This window comes from Aegilops tauschii, chromosome 6 (assembly GCF_002575655.3).
Source record: "Aegilops tauschii subsp. strangulata cultivar AL8/78 chromosome 6, Aet v6.0, whole genome shotgun sequence".
Classification (NCBI taxonomy): domain Eukaryota; kingdom Viridiplantae; phylum Streptophyta; class Magnoliopsida; order Poales; family Poaceae; genus Aegilops; species Aegilops tauschii.
Window position 1 is genome coordinate 405,811,308 of NC_053040.3, and position 16,518 is coordinate 405,827,825.

Below are 16,518 nucleotides of genomic sequence, written 5' to 3' on the forward strand. Positions count from 1 at the left end.
GTTTGATACACATCATAGCATACTTTATAGAACCTATGGCTGAGGCATAGGGAATGACTTTCATTCTCTTTCTATTTTCTGTCATGGTCGTGTTTTGAGTCTTACTCAATTTTACACCTTGCAACACAGGCAAGGACTCCTTCTTTGATTGTTCCATTTTAACTACTTCAAAATCTTGTCAAGGTATGTACTCATTGAAAAAACTTATCAAGCGTCTTGTTCTATCTCTATAGATCTTGATGCTCAATATGTAAGCAGCTTCACCAAGGTCTTTCTTTGAAAAACTCCTTTCAAACACTCCTTTATGCTTTCTAGAAAAATTCTACATTATTTCTGATCAACAATATGTCATTCACATATACTTATCAGAAATGCTGTAGTGCTCCCACTCACTTTCTTGTAAATACAGGCTTCACCGCAAGTCTGTATAAAAACATATGCTTTGATCAACTTATCAAAGCGTATATTCCAACTCCGAGATGCTTGCAACAGTCCATAGATGGATTGCTGGAGCTTGCACACTTTGTTAGCACCTTTCGGATTGACAAAACCTTCTGGTTGCATCATATACAACTCTTCTTTAATAAATCCATTAAGGAATGCAGTTTTGATATCCATTTGCCAGATTTCATAAAATGTGGCAATTACTAACATGATTCGGACAGACTTAAGCATCGCTACGAGTGAGAAAATCTTATCATAGGCAACACCTTGAACTTGTCGAAAACCTTTTGCGACAATTCGAGCTTTGTAGATAGTAACACTACTATCAACGTTCGTCTTCCTCTTGAAGATCCATTTATTCTCAATGGCTCTCCGATCATCTGGCAAGTCAATCAAAGTCCACACTTTGTTCTCATACATGGATCCCATCTCAGATTTCATGGCCTTAAGCCATTTTGCGGAATCTGGCCTCATCATTGCTTCAACATAGTTCGTAGGTTCGTCATGGTCAAGTAACATGACCTCCAGAACAGGATTACCGTACCGCTCTGGTGCGGATCTTACTCTGCTTGACCTATGAGGTTCGGTAGTAACTTGATCAGAAGTTTCATGATCATCATCATTAGCTTCCTCACTTACTGGTGTAGGAATCACTAGAACTGATTTCTGTGATGAACTACTTTCCAATAAGGGAGTAGGTACAATTACCTCGTCAGGTTCTACTTTCCTCCCACTCACTTCTTTCGAGAGAAACTCCTTCTCTAGAAAGGATCCATTCTTAGCAACAAAGATCTTGCCTTCGGATCTATGATAGAAGGTGTACCCAATAGTTTCTTTTGGGTATCCTATGAAGACGCACTTCTCCGATTTGGGTTTGAGCTTATCAGGTTGAAACTTTTTCACATAAGCATCGCATCCCCAAACTTTAAGAAACAATAGCTCCGATTTGAGTTCGTGGGACGTCACCGAGCTGAACATGTGCAGATCGTGGAGGTGCCGTACTTTCGGTACTAGGATCGGTTGGATTGTGAAGACGTACGACTATATCAACCGCGTTATCATAACGCTTCCACTTACGGTCTACGAGGGTACGTGGACTACACTCTCCTCTCTCGTTGCTATGCATCACCATGATAGATCTTGCGTGTGCGTAGGATTTTTTTTGAAATTACTGCGTTCCCCAACAGTGGCATCCGAGCCAGGTCTATGCGTAGATGTTATATGCACGAGTAGAACACAAAGAGTTGTGGGCGATAATAGTCATATTGCTTACCAGCATGTCATACTTTGATTCGGCGGTATTGTTGGATGAAGCGGCCCAGACCGACATTACGCCTACGCTTACGCGAGACTGGTTCTACCGACGTGCTTCACACACAGGTGGCTGGCGGGTGTTAGTTTCTCCAACTTTAGTCGAATCGAGTGTGACTATGCCCGGTCCTTGTTGAAGGTTAAAACAGCACACTTGACGAAAAATCGTTGTGGTTTTGATGCGTAGGTAAGAACGGTTCTTGCTCAGCCCGTAGCAGCCATGTTAAACTTGCAACAACAAAGCAGAGGACGTCTAACTTGTTTTTGCAGGGCATGTTGTGATGTGATATGGTCAAGACATGATGCTAAATTTGATTGTATGAGATGATCATGTTTTTTAACAGAGTTATCGGCAACTGGAAGGAGCCATATGGTTGTCGCTTTATTGTATGAAATGCAATCGACATGTAATTGCTCTACTTTATCACTAAGCGGTAGCGATAGTCGTAGAAGCAATAGTTGGCGAGACGACAACAATGCTTCGATGGAGATCAAGGTGTCAAGCCGGTGACGATGGTGATCATGACGGTGCTTTGGAGATGGAGATCAAAGGCACAAGATGATGATGGCCATATCATATCACTTATATTGATTGCATGTGATGTTTATCCTTTATGCATCTTATTTTTCTTAGTTCGGCGGTAGCATTATAAGATGATCTCTCACTAAATTTCAAGGTATAGGTGTTCTCTCTGAGTATGCACCGTTGCTACAGTTCGTCGTGCCGAGACACCACGTGATGATCGGGTGTGATAAGCTCTACGTTCACATACAACGGGTGCAAGACAGTTTTGCACATGCAGAATACTCGGGTTAAACTTGACGAGCCTAGCATATGCAGATATGGCCTCGGAACACTGAGACCAAAAGGTCGAGCGTGAATCATATAGTAGATATGATCAACATAGTGATGTTCACCATTGAAAACTACTCCATCTTACGTGATGATCGGACATGGTTTAGTTGATATGGATCACGTGATCACTTAGATGATTAGAGGGATGTCTATCTAAGTGGGAGTTCTTAAGTAATATGATTAATTGAACTTTAATTTATCATGAACTTAGTACCTGATAGTATTTTGCATGTCTATGTTGTTATAGATAGATGGCCCGTGCTGTTGTTCCGTTGAATTTTAATGCGTTCCTAGAGAAAGCTAAGTTGAAAGATGATGGTAGCAACTACACGGACTGGGTCCGTAACTTGAGGATTATCCTCATTACTGCACAGAAGAATTACGTCCTGGAAGCACCGCTAGGTGACAAACCCGCCGCAGGAGCAACGCCAGATGTTATGAACGTCTGGCAGAGCGAAGCTGATGACTACTCGATAGTTCAGTGTGCCATGCTTTACGGCTTAGAACCGGGACTTCAACGATGTTTTGAACGTCCAGGAGTTGAAGTTAATATTTCAAGCAAATGCCCGGATTGAGAGATATGAAGTCTCCAATAAGTTCTACAGCTGCAAAATGGAGGAGAATAGTTCTGTCAGTGAACATATACTCAGAATGTCTGGGTACCAAAACCACTTGACTCAAAAGGGAGTTAATCTTCCTGATGATAGTGTCATTGACAGAGTTCTTCAATCACTGCCACCAAGCTACAAGAGCTTCATGATGAACTATAATATGCAAGGGATGGATAAGACAATTCCCGAGCTCTTCGCAATGCTAAAGGCTACGGAGGTAGAAATCAAGAAGGAGCATCAAGTGTTGATGGTTAACAAGACCACCGGTTTCAAGAAAAAGGGTAAAGGGAAAAAGGGGAACTTCAAGAAGAACATCAAACAAGTTGTTGCTCAAGTGAAGAAGCCCAAGTCTAGACCTAAGCCTGAGACTGAGTGCTTCTACTTCAAAGGGACTGGTCACTGGAAGCGGAACTGCCCCAAGTATTTGGCGGAGAAGAAGGATGGCAAAGTGAAAGGTATATGTGATATACATATTATTGATGTGTACCTCACTAATGCTCGTTGTAGCGCCTGGGTATTTGATACCTGTTCTGTTGCTAATATTTGCAACTCGAAACAGGGGCTACAGATTAAGCGAAGATTGGCTAAGGACGAGGTGACGATGCGCGTGGGAAATGGTTCCAAACTCGATGTGATCGCCGTCGGCACGCTACCTCTACATCTACCTTCGGGATTAGTTTTAGACCTAAATAATTGTTATTTGGCGCCAGCGTTGAGCATGAACATTATATCTGGATCTTGTTTGATGCGAGATGGTTATTCATTTAAATCAGAGAATAATGATTGTTCTATTTATATGAGTAATATCTTTTATGGTCATGCACCCTTGATGAGTGGTCTATTTTTACTAAATCTTGATAGTAGTGATACACGTGTTCATAATATTGAAGCCAAAAGATATAAGTTTAATAATGATAGTGCAACTTATTTGTGGCACTGCCGTTTAGGTCATATTGGTGTAAAGCGCATGAAGAAACTCCATGCTGATGGACTTTTGGAATCAGTTGGTTATGAATCACTTGATGCTTGCGAACCATGCCTCATGGGCAAGATGACTAAGACTCTGTTCTCCGGAACAATGGAGCGAGCAACGGACTTGTTGGAAATAATACATACTGATGTATGCGGTCCGATGAGTGTGGATGCTTGCGGCGGGTATCGTTATTTTCTTACCTTCACAGATGATTTGAGCAGATATGGGTATATCTACTTGATGAAACATAAGTCTTAAACATTTGAAAAGTTCAAAGAATTTTAGAGTGAAGTGGAAAATCATCGTAACAAGAAAATAAAGTTCCTACGATCTGATCGTGGACGAGAATATTTGAGTTACGAGTTTGGTTTTCATTCGAAACAATGAGGAATAGTTTCGCAACTCACGCCACCTGGAACACCACAGCATAATGGTGTGTCCGAACGTCGTAATCGTACTTTACTAGATATGGTGCGATCTATGATGTCTCTCACTGATTTACCGCTATCATTTTGGGTTATGCTTTAGAGACGGCTGCATTCACGTTAAATAGGGCACCATCTAAATCCGTTGAGACGACACCTTATGAACTGTGGTTTGGCAAGAAACCCAAGTTGTCGTTTCTTAAAGTTCGGGGCTGTGATGCTTATGTGAAAAAGCTTCAACCTGATAAGCTCGAACCCAAATCGGAGAAATGTGTCTTCATAGGATACCCAAAGGAGACTGTTGGGTACACCTTCTATCACAGATCCGAAGGCAAGATATTCGTTGCTAAGAATGGATCCTTTCTAGAGAAGGAGTTTCTCTCTAAAGAAGGGGGAGGAAAGTAGAACTTGATGAGGTAACAGTGCCTGCTCCCTTATTGGAAAGTAGTTCATCACAGAAATCAGTTCCAGTGATTCCTACACCAGTAAGTGAGGAAGCTAATGATGATGATCATGAAACTTGTGATCAAGTTACTACCGAACCTTGTAGGTCAACCAGAGTAAGATCCGCACCAGAGTGGTACGGTAATCCTGCTCTGGAAGTCATGTTACTTGACCATGACGAACCTATGAACTATGAGGAAGCGATGATGAGCCCGGATTCCGCAAAATGGCTTGAGGCCATGAAATCTGAGATGTGATCCATGTATGAGAACAAAGTATGGACTTTGGTTGACTTGCCCGATGATCAGCAAGCCATAGAGAATAAATGGATCTTCAAAAAGAAGACTGACGCTGACGGTAATGTTACTGTCTACAAAGCTCGACTTGTTGCGGAAGGTTTTTGACAAGTTCAAGGAGTTGACTACGATGAGACCTTCTCACCCGTAGCCATGCTTAAGTCTGTCCGAATCATGTTAGCAATTGCCGCATTTTATGATTATGAAATTTGGCAAATGGATGTCAAAACTGCATTCCCTAATGGATATCTTAAAGAAGAGTTGTATATGATGCAACCAAAAGGTTTTGTCAATCCAAAAGATGCTAACAAAGTGTGCAAGCTCCAGCGATCCATTTATGGACTGGTGCAAGCCTCTCGGAGTTGGAATATACGCTTTGATAGTGTGATCAAAGCATATGGATTTATACAGACTTTTGGAGAAGCCTGTATTTACAAGAAAGTGAGTGGGAGCTCTGTAGCATTTCTAATATTATATGTGGATGACATATTTTTGATCGAAAATGATACTGAATTTCTGAATAGCATAAAAGGATACTTGAATAAGAATTTTTCAATGAAATACCTCGGTGAAGCTGCTTATATATTGGACATCAGGATCTATAGAGATAGATCAAGACGCTTAATTGGACTTTCACAAAGCACATACCTTGACAAAGTTTTGAAGAAGTTCAAAATGGATCAAGCAAATAAAGGGTTCTTGCCTGTGTTACAAGGTGTGAAGTTGAGTCAGACTCAATGCCCGACCACTGCAGAAGATAGAGAGAAAATGAAAGTCATTCCCTATGCTTCAGCCATAGGTTCTATCATGTATGCAATGCTGTGTACCAGACCTGATGTGTGCCTTGCTATTAGTTTAGCAGGAAGGTACCAAAGTAATCCAGGAGTGGATCACAGGACAGCGGTCAAGAATATCCTGAAATACCTAAAAGGACTAAGGATATGTTTCTCGTTTATGGAGGTGACAAAGAGCTCGCCGTAAATGGTTACGTCGATGCAAGCTTTGACACTGATCCGGATGACTCTAAGTCACAAACCGGATATGTATTTTTATTGAATGGTGGAGCTGTCTGTTGGTGCAGTTCCAAGCAGAGCGTCGTGGCGGGATCTACGTGTGAAGCGGAGTACATAGCTGCTTCGGAAGCAGCAAATGAAGGAGTTCATATCCGATCTAGGTGTCATACCTAGTGCATCGGGTCCAATGAAAATCTTTTGTGACAATACTGGTGCAATTGCCTTGGCAAAGGAGTCCAGATTTCACAAGAGAACCAAGCACATCAAGAGACGCTTCAATTCCATCCGCGACCAAGTCAAGGAGGGAGACATAGAGATTTGCAAGATACATATGGATCTGAATGTTTCAGGCCCATTGACTAAGCCTCTCTCACGAGCAAAACATGATCAGCACCAAGACTCCATGGGTGTTAGAATCATTACAATGTAATCTAGATTATTGACTCTAGTGCAAGTGGGAGACTTAAGGAAATATGCCCTAGAGGCAATAATAAAGTTGTTATTTATATTTGCTTATATCATGATAAATGTTTATTATTCATGCTAGAATTGTATTAATCGGAAACTTAGTACATGTGTGAATATATAGACAAACAGAGTGTCACTAGTATGCCTCTACTTGACTAGCTCGTTAATCAAAGATGGTTAAGTTTCCTAGCCATGGACAAAGAGTTGTCATTTGATGAACGGGATCACATCATTAGAGAATGATGTGATTGACTTGACCCATCCGTTAGCTTAGCACTATGATCGTTTAGTTTGTTGCTATTGCTTTCTTCATAACTTATACATGTTCCTATGACTATGGGATTATGCAACTCCCGAATACCGGAGGAACACTTAGTGTGCTATCAAACATCACAACGTAACTGGGTCATTATAAAGATGCTCTACAGGTGTCTCCGATGGTGTTTGTTGAGTTGGCATAGATCGAGATTAGGATTTGTCACTCCGAGTATCGGAGAGGTATCTCTGGGCCCTCTCGATAATGCACATCACTATAAGCCTTGCAAGCATTGTGACTAATGAGTTAGTTACGGGATAATGCATTACGGAACGATTAAAGATACTTGCCGGTAACGAGATTGAACTAGGTATTGAGATACCGACGATCGAATCTCGGGCAAGTAGCATACCGATGACAAAGGGAACAACGTCTGTTGTTATGCGGTTTGACCGATAAAGATCTTCGTAGAATATGTAGGAACCAATATGAGCATCTAGGTCCCGCTATTGGTTATTGACCGGAGATGAGTCTCGGTCATGTCTACATAGTTCTCGAACCCGTAGGGTCCGCACGCTTAACGTTCGGTGACGATCGGTATTATGAGTTTATGTGTTTTGGTGTACCGAAGGTTGTTCGGAGTCCGGATATGATCACGGACATGACGAGGAGTCTCAAAATGGCCGAGACATAAAGATCGATATATTGGATGACTATGTTTGGACATCGGAATGGTACCGAGTGAGTTAGGGCATTTACCGGAGTACCGGGGGGTTACCGGAACCCCCCGGGGAGTGTATGGGCCTTATTGGACCTTAGTGGGAGAGAGGAGGAGGCGGCCAGGTGGAGGGCGCCCCCCGCCCCAAGCCCATTCCGAATTGGGTGGGGGGGTGGTCGGCCCCCATTTCCTTTCCCTCTCTCCCCCTTCATTCTCTCCTACTCCAACTAGGGAAGGGGGGGATCTTACTACCGGTGGGAGTAGGACTCCTCCAGGGCACGCCATAGAGGGCCGGCCCTCCCCCCTCCTCCACTCCTTTATATACGGGGGAGGGGGGCACCCCATAGACACACAAGTTGATCTCTTAGCCGTGTGCGGTGCCCCCTCCACCATAATCCACCTCGGTCATATCGTTGCAGTGCTTAGGCGAAGCCCTGCGCCGGTAGCTTCATCATCACCGTCATCACGCTGTTGTGCTGACGAAGCTCTCCCTCGACACTCAGCTGGATCGAGAGTTCGTGGGACGTCTGAGGGAGTCCTGGACTAAGGGGTCCTCGGGCATCCGGCCTGTTATCCATGGGCCGGACTGATGGGCTGTGAAGACACGAAGGCCGAAGACTGTACCCGTGTCCGGATACGACTCTCCTTAGCGTGGAAGGCAAGCTTGGCGATCGACTATGAAGATTCCTTCCTATGTAACCAATTCTATGTAACCCTAGATCCCCCCCGGTGTCTATATAAACCGAAGGGTTTAGTCCGGAAAGGATATACTCATTACCATAGTCATACATGCTAGGCTTCTAGGGTTTAGCCATTACGATCTCGTGGTAGATCAACTCTTGTAATACTCATATTCATCAAGATCAATCAAGCAGGAAGTAGGGTATTACCTCCATAGAGAGGGCCCGAACCTGGGTAAACATCGTGTCCCCTGTCTCCTGTAACCATCGACCTTAGACGCACAGTTCGGGACCCCCTACCCGAGATCCGCCGGTTTTGACACCGACAACGTGTGCAGATCGCGGAGGTGCCGTACTTTCGGTACTAGGATCGGTCGGATCATGAAGACATACGACTACATCAATCGCGTTGTTATAACGCTTTCGCTTACGGTCTATGAGGATACGTGGACTACACTCTCCTCTCTCGTTGCTATGCATCACCATGATAGATCTTGCGTGTGCGTAAGAATTTTTTTGAAATTACTGCGTTCCCCAACAGTTCCGAGGCCATATCTGCATATGCTAGGCTCGTCAAGTTTAACCCGAGTATTCTGCGTGTGCAAAACTGGATTGCACCCATTGTATGTGAACGTAGAGCTTATCACACCCGATCATCACGTGGTGTCTCGGCACGACGAACTGTCGCAACGGTGCATACTCAGGGAGAACACTTGTACCTTGAAATTTAGTGAGAGATCATCTTATAATGCTACCGTTGTACTAAGCAAAATAAGATTCATAAAAGATAAACATCACATGCAATCAAAATATGTGACATGATATGGCCATCATCATCTTGTGCCTTTGATCTCCATCCAAAGTACCGTCATGATCTCCATCATCACCGGAATGACACCATGATCTCCATCATCTTGATCTTTATCAACATGTTGTCATTTGGTCGTCTCGCCAACTATTGCTTTTGCAACTATTGCTATCGCATAGCGATAAAGTAAAGCAATTATATGGCGCTTGCATCTTATGCAATAAAGAGACAACCACAAGGCTACTGCCAGTTGCCGATAACTTTAACAAAACATGATCATCTCATACAACAATTTATATCTCATCATGTCTGGACCATATCACATCACGACATGCCCTGCAAAAACAAGTTAGACGTCCTCTACTTTGTTGTTGCAAGTTTTACGTGGCTGCTACAGTCTTCTAGCAAGAACCGTTCTTACCTACGCATCAAAACCACAACGATTTTACGTCAAGTTTGTTGTTTTAACCTTCAACAAGGACCGGGCGTAGTCACACTCGATTCAACCACTACAACAAAAACCCTCATATAGCAACGCATATCTACCAACGATCGAGAACATGTGTTGTTGATTCACCTCCCACCTCCCACGCCCCACGGAGAGCTAACCTCCCACCTCAACATTATATGTACATCCACCGTGCGAATATCACGCAGCCAAGTAGAGTTGAAAAGAAAAAAAATTAGATCTTTTCTCTCCGCCATCTCCCTTCGCCGATTCCTCTCCCACACCCGCCTGGTTTTCCCTAATCTCTTCCCTCCGATCCTCCGCCGATGAGGAATCCTCCATGCCCTAGCGCCCCCACATCCATGGGACGCCAGCGCGCCTCCGCGCCTCATCTGGTGTGACGGCCCGGTGTCTCCGCACCCGTGACTGCTGGCTTGGGCTTGACGGTGATCCTCGGCCTCGGGACCTCGGCTTCGACGCCCACTGTTTAGTAAGGCTGCCCCCTCCTCCCCTTCGCTCTTACCCTTCCTGTTGGTTTGCTGCCTACGTACATGCCCGCCGCACCTGACGCGCGAGACCATGGGCACGACGCACACCGTTTCTGTGCCCCTTGCCCCGGCGTCTTAGCATGACCTACAGCTGTTTGATGGGATCGCCCATTCTCCGCTGCGGCAAGCAGCTGACACCTATCCCCAAGCGCAGCCTCGGCGCCCTTTTCCTTACCAACTGAACATGGCGGGATTTTTTATTGTGCATCCATTATCTCTGGGAAGCACGGTCGCAACTGTGGGTTCCTTTCCTGGTTAAAATCCTGGTACATCTTCTGTGCTGATTGATATGCAAGTAGTGTGTGTTGCTTTCTGGTTAATATACAAGTAATGTGTGATTAGGATTTGATTGTATACTTCAGGTATGAGGAGAGGGGAGTACCACAATGAAATGCAGTCGGGTTTGAGAAATAATAGTTCATACAATCAAATTTGAGGCCTGTCGTCCATCTTCAGAGGTTTATCCGCGAACAATTTTAAAAGTTCACTTCTTATAGGGAAAAGGTGAGTGCCAAAATCATGAACCTCTGTTCATTTTAGCTCTTCAAGGACCTGATTTAGCTTGCCCTGTGATTTTCATCTGGTGAATCACAAGCTAAAAGCATTCTGTTGTTTGCCTGCAACAAATTCTTTAGAAAAAAAAATGCTTCCAACAAATGTTTATATTATCAAATCCTCTGAAGTAGGAACACAACAAACAACACCATATGGCAGTTTGGCACTACATTTATGATCAATTTCTCTGAAATAGGTACAAAGCAAATTACATGAAATTTATCCGAAATTAGGAGCTGTTTTTGACTACTGACATGAAATGCATTTTGAATTAATTAAAAAGTATGCATTTAACTTTAGTAGTGCTTGTGCAAGTCAGCTGTGTTATGCCAATCACAAACTGAAAGGCTCACACATATGGAAAAATGACATCGCCTATGGGCTCTGCATACTTAATGCGTCAATAGGAGTAGGATCATGTCATGCACATCCGCTTGTGAGTTGTGAATAAATGGACTAATAAATATTCTCAATTATCACATGCAAGAAATCTGATAGTAGTTTTCCTGTGTTGCTGTAGTTTGATTGTGTTTTTATTCTACTGTCATGAAAGTTAACAATGGGTTCTGGCTTATTCAGAGGTGCTATCCATAGAAGTGCAGAGTTTGCCTGAATCCTTCTCGTGGAAGTTGTGCAGAATCCAAGACAATTTCTTCTCCTCATAATACTTTGGTGTCCTACTATTGAACCAACTATATACACCACTCTGGTACATCCACTGTCCACTTATCTTCTATTCCTACATATTTGTTCGTATCTAATTCTTAGGTGGCTCGTAACTGGAAAGCACTGACAAGACCCTCTTTCTGATATCTCCAATTTTGACCCACACTCAAGAAAGAATACAGGTAGAGCTACTCTTGACTACCTCTCTCTATATATGTATTGCAGGGGTTAGTACTGTTGGACTTTTTTGTTCAGTTAACAAAAAATGTTAAAACTATGTGTATGGATGTCCAACAGTGCAAACGATGATATGAGCTATGTATATCTTTAGATATCGCTTTGTGCTTCGGTATAAAGCATAACATCCTGATGTACTAAGTAATATGGGGCGTATATTAGAAGTGGTTTATGGAGCAAAATAATTTCTATGCAAGCATGCTGTATTTATTACATTATCGTGAGATTTTGTTCTGCCCTGCACATGTGTATACAATAAATGGTAAAAAGAAGTGTACATGTGTTGCTAGATAATTCTATTGGCATGCATGACCAGCAATTCGAGAATAGCGTCAAAACAACCTATTTATTGTATATTTTTATTAGTGGGATATTTTATATTCTATATTCTAATTGTGTGCCTTCAATAACTAAAGGTGGAACCATTGACCATGATTTGATTGTATTCTCACCGCATTCTTGATTTTCAAAGATGTGCTTATCATTGTAATTTGGGAAATGTATAAACAAAATCCATGTAACTGTTGGCCCAGACGAACTCTGATTGCCACACAGGTAAGTACCGACCTAGCATATAAAATTCAGGCTGTTAGCTTTGGAAATGAATTGTCAACAATGTGTAATGATCCACATTGGAAAAATATGTTCAGTTGATACGGCAATAAAAATGTCAAAATTATTGATCATATAGTTGGATTAGCTATCTCATGGGCTTCAACCTTTGTATGTTGCTTCTCTTTAGATTATATTGCTCTATTAACTTCATTTTCTTCTTCTTCTCTAATGATATACTCATGTCAGCATTTTGCCGTTGTTCTAGATTGCCGAGATGAATGGATGGTGCATGGCTAAGTTGATTGCAAGGTGGAAAATGGGGCTAGTAGCAGATAGTTGTCCACTAATGTTATATCATTTCGTTGTCATGGTCAATGTATAGAAATCATGTATATATACTTTGGATTGTGTCCATGTAATGCAACCTATTCTATTTAATATATGAGATCTTTATTTTACCGGATCTGGGTTCATGTGTACTATCAATTTTGGTGTAGTAATTATTGTTAGTAATATATAAAATAATAATAGAGAACGTTTGTATGAATTTGTTATGTGCATTTAAAAATCTGTGTGTGTAGGTTCCCAGCAACATGTAGGGTATGCACCAACGCATACTAAGTGTTGTTAGACTGCAACTATATACGTTGCCATCTTGCAACGCTTCCTCACATCGATTACCAATGCAACTATATCCATTGGTGTAGGCCCTTGCAACGCCACCAACGGCAACGCATAATAATCCGTTGGTGTAGACCTTAGCAACGACTATATGGGCATACAACAACGCATTGATGCGTTGCTAAAGGGAGGTTCCTGTTGTAGTGAACTAAAGTTGGAGAAACAGACACCCACTAGCCACCTGTGTGCGAAGCACGTCGGTAGAACTAGTCTCCCGTAAGCGTACGCGTAATGTCGGTCTGAGCCGCTTCATCCAACAATACCGCCGAATCAAAGTATGACATGCTGGTAAGTAGTATGACTATTATCGCCCACAACTCTTTGTGTTCTACTCGTGCATATAACATCTACGCATAGACCTAGCTCGGATGCCACCGTTGGGGAACGCAGTAATTTCAAAAAAAAATCCTACGCATAAGCAAGATCTATCATGGTGATGCATAGCAACGAGAGAGGAGAGTGTAGTCCACGTACCCTCGTAGACCGTAAGCGGAAGCGTTATGACAACGCGATTGATGTAGTCGTACGTCTTCACGATCCGACCGATCCTAGTACCGAAAGTACGACACCTTCGCGATCTGCACACGTTCGGCTCGATGACGTCCCACGAACTCTTGATCTAGCTGAGTGTCGAGGGATAGCTTCGTCAGCACGACGGCATGATGACGGTGATGATGAGGCTACTGGCGCAGGGCTTCGCCTAAGCACTGCAACGATATGACTGAGGTGGATTATGGTGGAGGGGGCCACCGCACACGGCTAAGAGATCAACTTGTGTGTCTATGGGGTGCCCCCTCCCCTGTATATAGAGGAGTGGAGGAGGGGGAGGGCCGGCCCTCTCATGGCGCGCCCAAGGGGGGAGTCCTACTCCTGGTGGGAGTAGGATTCCCCCTTCCCTAGTTGGAGTAGGAGAGAAAGGAAGGGGGAGAGAGAGGGAAGGAAAGGGGGGCCGCCCCCCACCCAATTTGGATTGGGCTTGGGGGGGGGGGCGCCCTCCAGCTTGGCCGCCTCCTCCTCTCTCCCACTAAGGCCCAATAAGGCCCATTGACTCCCCGGGGGGTTCCGGTAACCCCCCCGATACTCCGATAAATGCCCGAACTCATTCGGAACCCTTCTGATGTCCAAGCATAGCCTTCTAATATATCAATCTTTATGTCTCGACCATTTCGAGACTCCTCGTCATGTCCGTGATCATATCCGGGACTCCGAACTACCTTCGGTATATCAAAACACATAAACTCATAATACCGATCGTCACCGAACGTTAAGCGTGCGGACCCTACGGGTTCTAGAACTATGTAGACATGACCAAGACTCATCTCCAGTCAATAACCAATAGCGGAACCTGGATGCTCATATTGGTTCCTACATATTCTACGAAGATCTTTATCGGTCAAACCGTATAACAACATACGTTGTTCCCTTGTCATTGGTATGTTACTTGCCCGAGATTCGATCGTCGGTATCATCATACCTAGTTCAATCTCGTTACCGGCAAGTCTCTTTACTCGTTTCGCAATGCATCATCCCGCAACTAACTCATTAGTCACATTGCTTGCAAGGCTTATAGTGATGTGCATTACCGAGAGGGCCCAGAGATACCTCTCCTACAATCGGAGTGACAAATCCTAATCTCGATCTATGCCAACTCAACAAACACCATCGGAGACACCTGTAGAGCATCATTATAGTCACCCAGTTACGTTGTGACGTTTGATAGCACACTAAGTGTTCCTCCGGTATTCGGGAGTTGCATAATCTCATAGTCATAGGAACATGTATAAGTTATGAAGAAAGCAATAGCAATAAACTAAACGATCATAGTGCTAAGCTAACGGATGGGTCAAGTCAATCACATCATTCTCTAATGATGTGATCCCGTTGATCAAATGACAACTCATGTTTATGGCTAGGAAACTTAACCATCTTTGATTAACGAGCTAGTCAAGTAGAGGCATATTAGTGACACTCTGTTTGTCTATGTATTCACACATGTACTAAGTTTCTGATTAATACAATTCTAGCATGAATAATAAACATTTATCATGATATAAGGAAATATAAATAACAACTTTATTATTGCCTCTAGGACATATTTCCTTTAGTATAGTCATGTCACGTATATGGTTAAGGGTAGTCATCGGTCCTCTTGGCACTTGGGGTGTTGATGTAGAATCCATACATGTGGTGTTGCTTGCTCTCTCGTAAGTATGGTTGGGTAATCCCCAAGCGTAAAGGTGAATTAACCTAGCAATAATTATTTCCCTGGTTTGAGGACCAAGGTTTATCGAACCGGTAGGAATATCTTCTGCAAAAGTCCTCGCTACCTGCACATAAAACACTGAACTGACTTGCCCCCAACGTTTCAAGAAGGTTGTCAAGCTTCTTGTTCGAAGGAGTACTCCTTAATTAGTTGCTCTCGTGTTAACTAGTTGCTTCGGAAGAGGAAGAACAAGCAAACTGAATGGTTTAAGTGAGCCCATATAGTACTAGTATATACACGTTGTGGGCCAGCCCATGAGATGGATTCAGTTCACGGAGCGACCTGAAAACCTGGAGAAACCAATCTAGAACGATCCCCAATTTCCAACCCCGACGGCCGACGCGCCTCCTCCTCCATTCCTCCCCGGCTGACGGCTCCACGGCTCGACGCCGCCGCTCCTCCTCCTCCACGCTACCGCTGCCTGCTGGGTCCTCTTCCAAGTTCTAAGCTTCCTCTGTGCATTTTCGGCGGCCACGGCGGCACAAGACGGCGCTTGCACAGCAGCAGTAGCATGTCTCCACCCCCCAATGCTCTTCCTCTATGCAATTTTTTGTGTGTCCTGGCATCTTTGAATTTCATGTTTTCAGTACACAAAATTAGAAGACACTGAAATTTAGTACCTACTTTGATATTGTAGCTCATTCCACAAGGTGTAGTATTTAACAAAGCTGACCGTCTATGTTACCATCTTGTCAAAAGCTACAATGTTGAATCTTAACAAAGCTAATCTTACCTGAAATAGCCCAAACCACGATGGTTACTTTGATATTCTGTAATATTTACTTGTAAAAGAAAAGATGTTGAAAGGAAGCAAACCTTTGACCACTTTCGTAGGATCCAGATTAAACCCTCTTGGAATAAGAGCAGCAGCAAGCTAGATCTCTCCTACGGGTCTGTAAACTCCACAAACAAGATAAGAGAGACATACTTAATGGATGAATCTACAGTCAGAGATTACTGTATAATCGTGGTGTCATACATATGCATCAAGAGATTGAGTATCTTCAGTGTGTTTGTACGCAAGCACTCAGGGGGTCTTTTCTCAAATGATTTAAGTAGCTCAACAACCTCAACGGTTGGGAACATCTGCACGATCTGCACTGTATCCATATTCCATAGTATGCCATCACGTCGGTCTTGAACTGATCGACATAATCTTTTCTGGCGACATTTTCTTGCCTCAGCTTTGCTAAAGTTTGAGAGTACCCGTACAACTAGATAGGAAACCAACAAATAGACAGAAAAACCAAGCTCAGAAAGGT